This window comes from Zalophus californianus, chromosome 5 (genome assembly GCF_009762305.2).
Source record: "Zalophus californianus isolate mZalCal1 chromosome 5, mZalCal1.pri.v2, whole genome shotgun sequence".
In the NCBI taxonomy this organism is placed as follows: domain Eukaryota; kingdom Metazoa; phylum Chordata; class Mammalia; order Carnivora; family Otariidae; genus Zalophus; species Zalophus californianus.
In genome coordinates, this window is record NC_045599.1 from 131,538,504 (window position 1) to 131,544,549 (window position 6,046).

Consider the following 6,046-nt stretch of genomic DNA (forward strand, 5'->3'; position numbering starts at 1 on the left):
GGTGTAGAGACCTTCTTACTTATTCCCCTTCTCCTTCAGCTGGAGCTCAGGGAGCGAGAGGTGGCCCTGGCACTAGCGAGCTACCCCCCAAGAGTGGGGATGGCAAACCTTCTATTCCTCTCTTCTAATTATTTACCATACCATGACCACCATGCTAAGGTGTTTGATGTGAATCTATTTGTTTTATGTGTTTTTTTAAATAAACATGAGTATTGACATGTATATATTTATATATCTATTATATATTTATATATATAAATTTATATATTATATATATATAAAATATATAAGTATTTTAAATTTAAACATTTCAAATTTTCATATGTACTGTGTTATATATTTTACCTTCTCCCCCTCCCCAGAGGGGGCTGACTTTAATTTAGAAACAGCTTTTGGTTATAAACATTCATGTTTAAGGATCACTCCAAATTATACAAATTACTCTGTCTCCTGGTTTTTCATGGAAGAAGGAATAGATGACTTTCTGACCTCTTTATTTTTCTTTTCTTTTCTAAAAAAAGGAGTGACTATGGCAATAACAAAGCTTGTGATGTATTCTCACTAGATGCAAAGATTACCCTTAAAGGTCTTCCCTTTTCTTACTCCTTGAGGAAACGATTCTCCCACACCCAAATTCTCTCACCCAAAATGCGTATGCAGCAAAGAGACTTGTATACATCTGTCTAGGAATGACATATATACAAATACATGTCTCCAAACAAAATATAAAATTACCTGACTAAAATAAAGCCAAATATTTCAGCCACAAGCAAAGGGGATTGATTGCCTCCACATTAAATATAGAATTACATGATTAAAATAAAGCCAAGTGTCTCAGCCACAAGCAAAGGGGAATGATTGCATGAGTCAGTAAACACAACATCTACTTTAGCATCAAGAAGCTGTGAGGTGTGGGGAGGAAAAGGCATCCGGAGAGAGCTCATCCTTCAGGACCAGTACCACAGAGGATCAGGAAGGGCAACAGGAGGAGAGAGCCATGGCTCCATGGATGGTCAGCACTGGGACACCTCAGGGGCTATTTTGTGGATTTGTTAGAATCAAATGACATTCTTTTGGCCTTTTCCTGGTCTGGTTATTGCCAGCAGGTGAGCAGAAGTGAGTCACTAGTCATTGCTTAGTCATTGACACCACAGATCTTCAGAAGAATCTTCCAGTAATACCCTGGTCAATCCTTTGTTCCTGCTCCCCTCATGGCCTTGTTGAATCTTTTGGCACAAAAGGCTGGGGTATTCTTGAAACATTTCACTACTACCAGCATTGCCTGCCCTGGGTCCCTAGACATTTCCCGGCAGATGTTCTTCTCAGTGTTTCCCCCTATCTTCTCTAATACTCACTGAAAACTGCCACCTGCTGGGCCTGGCTCTGCAAGTACAGAACGGCCTTGAACTTGGACTCCCATATTCCTGGGCAGTCTTCCCCAGCCACAGTTAGCTCCTCCACATGTCTCTGGATGAGTGGCAAGTCCACTCTTGTGCTTTCACCTGGTTTTCCTGAGAGAGAGTGATGAGAAGTTTCTGGAGGTGTTCTGACTTGTCGTCTTGAATAGCCTCCTCCAGGGTCTTTTAGAACTCTGCTTTAGTGGGCTCTGCTTGATTCCTGGATGTGCTCATTGCTGTGGGAGGTGAGTGTTTCAATCAGGCAGGCTTCATCGGTGCAGGCCTTCTTGATGGCATCCCTCATCTCCCAAGCAGCAGAGAGGATGAGGTCTTCATCAGAGCCAAGACATCTTCTCGAAGTTTCTTGACAGTTCAGATTTCAGATCTTTGATCAAATCCTGGAACCATCTTGAAGGACTTGGAGGATATGCTGATACCCCTTATTGGAGCAACTCTCCAGGCAGCTGATGAAGGCCTGCTCCTCAGTCCTAAAGACTTTCTGAGCCTTCCACAGGACCTTGCCTTCCCTCAGGGGGTCAAAAGCAGGAACATATGTTATGGTGCCTTGTTTTCAGACTGTGCTGGAGGCACAGCTGGGGTGATGGTCTCGGATCCCAGGTAACCTATGAAGTTTGGTACCAGCTGTTGCTGCTGCCAAGGAGGTGGCATTGACTGCTACCCAGGGTAGGACCCCGGGGCCTGCTGCCCAAGTGATAACATAGGCTGCCCTGACACTGGAAACCCTGGGTATGGGTTGCCTCCAAGGTGCAGGTACATTCCATATAGAGGAATGGGCTGCTGGATAGAAGGAGGCTGCCCAAAACCCCCAGGGTGGACCGGAGGATCTCAGGGTACAGGTTTGGCACATTGGCTCCTCTGAATGTTCCAGACACATTAGTGGTCAAGCCCGTGACTGTTTTGGAGAACCATTGAGGCCAGTGAATCAAGTTGGCACTGCAGGGCCAGGGCCAACTGAGTGAGGGGGAAAAATCTGCCGTGAGTGGTTGATTTAACCCCTGGTACTGAACCTGAGACATCCCGACTCCAGTGGCACCGAGGGCAACACCAGATGCGCCCAGCAGGCTCACAGTAAGAGGGGTGGCCATGGGGGAGCATCGGGGGTGGCTAGGAGGTCTCCATATGTGTGGGGCATCGCTCTCGGGGAGGACTGAAAGATCGGGTAAGAGACTGACAAGTGTGCATGATTGATCGCGTGGGGTGATGCTGATCACAAGCCAGAAAAGTGTTGTTAGGCACACAGACCCAACTATGGCCTGTGATGGGAGAGGAAGAGTTGCCATACAGCGGTACCAGAGCCAGAAAGGGATAATCTGAGGTCCCCGGTGCTGAGGTGGGAGGTGACACGGTGGACTGGTTGAGGATGACACCTAGGTATTGGATGGGACTGGCCTTCATACAGATCCAGCACTAGGGGTAGAGTTGAGTGGTTAAGCGCTTGGTGGGAGGCATTAATCATACCTAACAGTTGCGCTATAGATGCTTGCTGCATGTGGATGGAGGACCCAGGGATGTGCCAGGGTGAGTTATTTTCTGTCTGACACCAGGCGTTGACTGTAAGGCTTGGAGTGAACAAGGACTTAATCATAATTTGGCCATGGGGTCGGTCCCATCGTGAAGGAAAGGCAAGTCTGAACTCTGGCGGGCTGCTCAGTTGGGCCTGGGTACAGAATAGCCTCCATTCTTCTGGAGTGTATATCCTATAGGCTTCACATAGTCTTTCGTAGTAGTCCCCAGGGGATTCCCCTGGTTGTTGAGTGACCGAGGATACCTTAGTCATGTTCATGGGTTTCTTAGCTCCTGCCCGGATTCCCCGGAGGAGGCCCTCCTGGTACCAATGGATGTGGACCTGTCCTCAGCTGTTGTGAAGTCCCATGCTGGGTACTCTTTGGGTGCTCCTGTATTAGCCCAGGGCAGCAGGGTCAATGACTCCTGCTGATGGGTGCTCTTCCAGGTACTGCCATGCACCTTTTATTATTCTCCTCCTTTTCTCTGTGTTAAATAGGGTGCTGAGTAATTGTTGACAGTCTTCCCAGGTTGGCCGATGAGTCTGGAAGAGGGATTCTATGAAGTCTACCATAGCCTGTGGTTTCACAGAGTAGGATGGGGTGTTATGTTTCCAGTTGAGGAGGTCGGTGGTGGAGAAGGGCTGATGATACATCATGGAATGGCCGGGTTGGACCATCCCATCTTCATCGTGCCTCTCAGGTTCCCGCATCTCTCACACCTGCATTTGGAGGGCGCTTGTGCCTGGCCTGGTGTGCAGCCTGGCTGCTGCTCCTGGAGAAAGTGGATCTTTTGGTCCTAGGGGCGCTGGTGCATCCTCTGGGCCTGGGGGCACTGGTGAAACCGATGGCGGCAGAATGTCTGGACCTGAAAGGCCAGGTGTAGATGGCCTTGGGGGTACGTACGGTGGGGGCAGGATCGGTTCATCCTCGGCATGTCCGCCTAGGATTTGTGGAGACTGGGGCTTTTGCTGATTTTCTTTCTTTCTTTTTTTTTTTTTTTAAATAGTTGTTGTTGTTTTTTTTTAAGATTTTATTTATTTGACAGACAGAGACACAGCGAGAGAGAGAACACAAGCTTGGAGAGTGAGAGAGGGAGAAGCAGGCTTCCCGCTGAGCGGGGAGCCCAATATGGGGCTCGAACCCAGGACCCTGGGATCATGACCTGAGCTGAAAGCAGACGCTTAACGACTGAGCCACCCAGGCTCCCCTTTTGCTGATTTTCTTTAGGTCACTTGGATGAGGCGATTAAGACTGTGGCTTGTTCCTGCATATTGCAAGCGAATTGCAGGTAAAGGGGAAGGGTCTGAGCAATTCCTAGCCAGGAGTCAATGTACGGAAACTTGTTGGGGTGTCCTGGTTTTCCTGTTATGTCTTGCCATACTTGACGAATCGTTGGGACATCCAATGTCCCTTCTGAAGGCCACCTGACACCAAAGGTAGGCTATTCCAATTCACATAGGGTTCTCAAGTTGCTGGGGTTCATCCTGACTCCATAGTCTCCCAAAAACCTCTTCTTGAAATTTTTGATCATGGTCTCTGTAGGTTTAAACCCACAGTAAACTGTAGGTTTACTCTGCCCTGACCCCATGGTGATGTCCTCGTGTGGGGTAGCACAGAGACAGACAAAGGGGGGGTGCCTCCTGAGCTGAGGAGACCAATCAGACTCCCCTCCGGCCATGTCCCGAAGGAGCTGAGGTGAGGCTTAGCTGTAGCGGTCTCAGCCTTATGACTTATAATCGGAAACTATTCCCGTGCTGCCATAGACTGTATTCCACTCACCACGGAATCGCAGACAGGCCCACTCAGACTCTCTAGGCTTCTGGGGACCTTAAGGGTGCCTGCCCATGGAGTCATAGAATCAGTCCGCTTGAGCAAGCCAAGTCAGACTGCACATTCACTCACATATTCACTCCAGAAGTTATCACATTCCCTCCCTGGGAATCCCTACCTGTGAGACCTCTAAGAGGTCTCTGGGTGGTGATCAGGCTCCCCTTCCACCCCAATAGGGGTGGGCCTGTCTGGGTCTTTGGGCCCCAGGCCTTACCATAATCTGATGTTTGGGACCAGGTCATCACCTGTCAAGTCTCGTGGAGTCTGGCAGGAACAGCGGAGCAGGGCCAGGCCAAGGTGACAGGGAAAGGAGACTGTCAAGAATTAGGCTGGGCGCAGCTTCTCGGTTATGATCTTTTGTTCTATCACTGCCCTGCCATTGCCCCCAAACCGGTGGCAACAATGGGCCAGCACAGTTGGGTTTCCCGGTCAGAGAACCAAATGTTACAGAACCTGGACTGGATTGTCCGATGGAAGAACCAAATGGCACTTGGAAATCTTAGAGGATAGGAGGTTTATTTAATGCTGGCGGCCTCAGAGGAGAGTGATCTCCAAAGATCTGAGCCCTGAGCACAAACAAAGGGGGTAATTTATACACTTCTACTTCTGCATTCTTGGCACTTTTGGTGTGTGCACGAAGTGGGGCAGGGGGAAGAATCCGGAAGAGCCCCAGGGCAAGGACTGGGACTCTCTCCCTGCCTCAGTCGGCCCTCTTAGGACACAGATTTCCCTTATCAGATCCTATTGGTAGCGTATTTTATATTTAATGTAGTGTATGTGCTAGGATTGCCATATGTATGTCCTGGGGAAAAGGTATAATGACGGCAATGGGCTTATGGGCTATGAAAAATGTCACATGTGTTACACACGTTAATAAACAATTGGCCCAAGTAGGGTAGACTTAAGGGTCTCAGTGCTAAATAAAGAACGGCTATGAATTATGAATAATATGAAACTATTCATTAGTTGAAATGTTTCACTGTATTATTATATATTACTCTTGCTGCACATATGTGAAGTTGGTGTTCAAAAAAAAAAAAAAAACCTGTATTTATAAAGTGCACAAACTTGTTTTCTTCTGGAGCTTCAGATGTTACCTGATGTAAAACATGGTTTAGAGTTGAGAAAAATAAGAAAGAAAAAGCTTTTATTTTCTTCCCCCTAGAGGAATAAACCCTTAGTCTGCACAATTCATGTTTCAGCATGATTTTTATTAACTCACCACAGACAGTTTGGCTCAGTTTTGTCTTAGATTGTTGGGGTTAATGCAGAGCATGAAATCAGCCGTAATAC

At 47.8% G+C, this 6,046-nt stretch overlaps 1 pseudogene; it reads right to left on the reverse strand.

Moving 5' to 3' along the window:
- Positions 1-1,186: 1,186 nt before the first annotated feature.
- LOC113928463 lies at positions 1,187-2,503 on the reverse strand (annotated as a pseudogene).
- Positions 2,504-6,046: the final 3,543 nt, after the last annotated feature.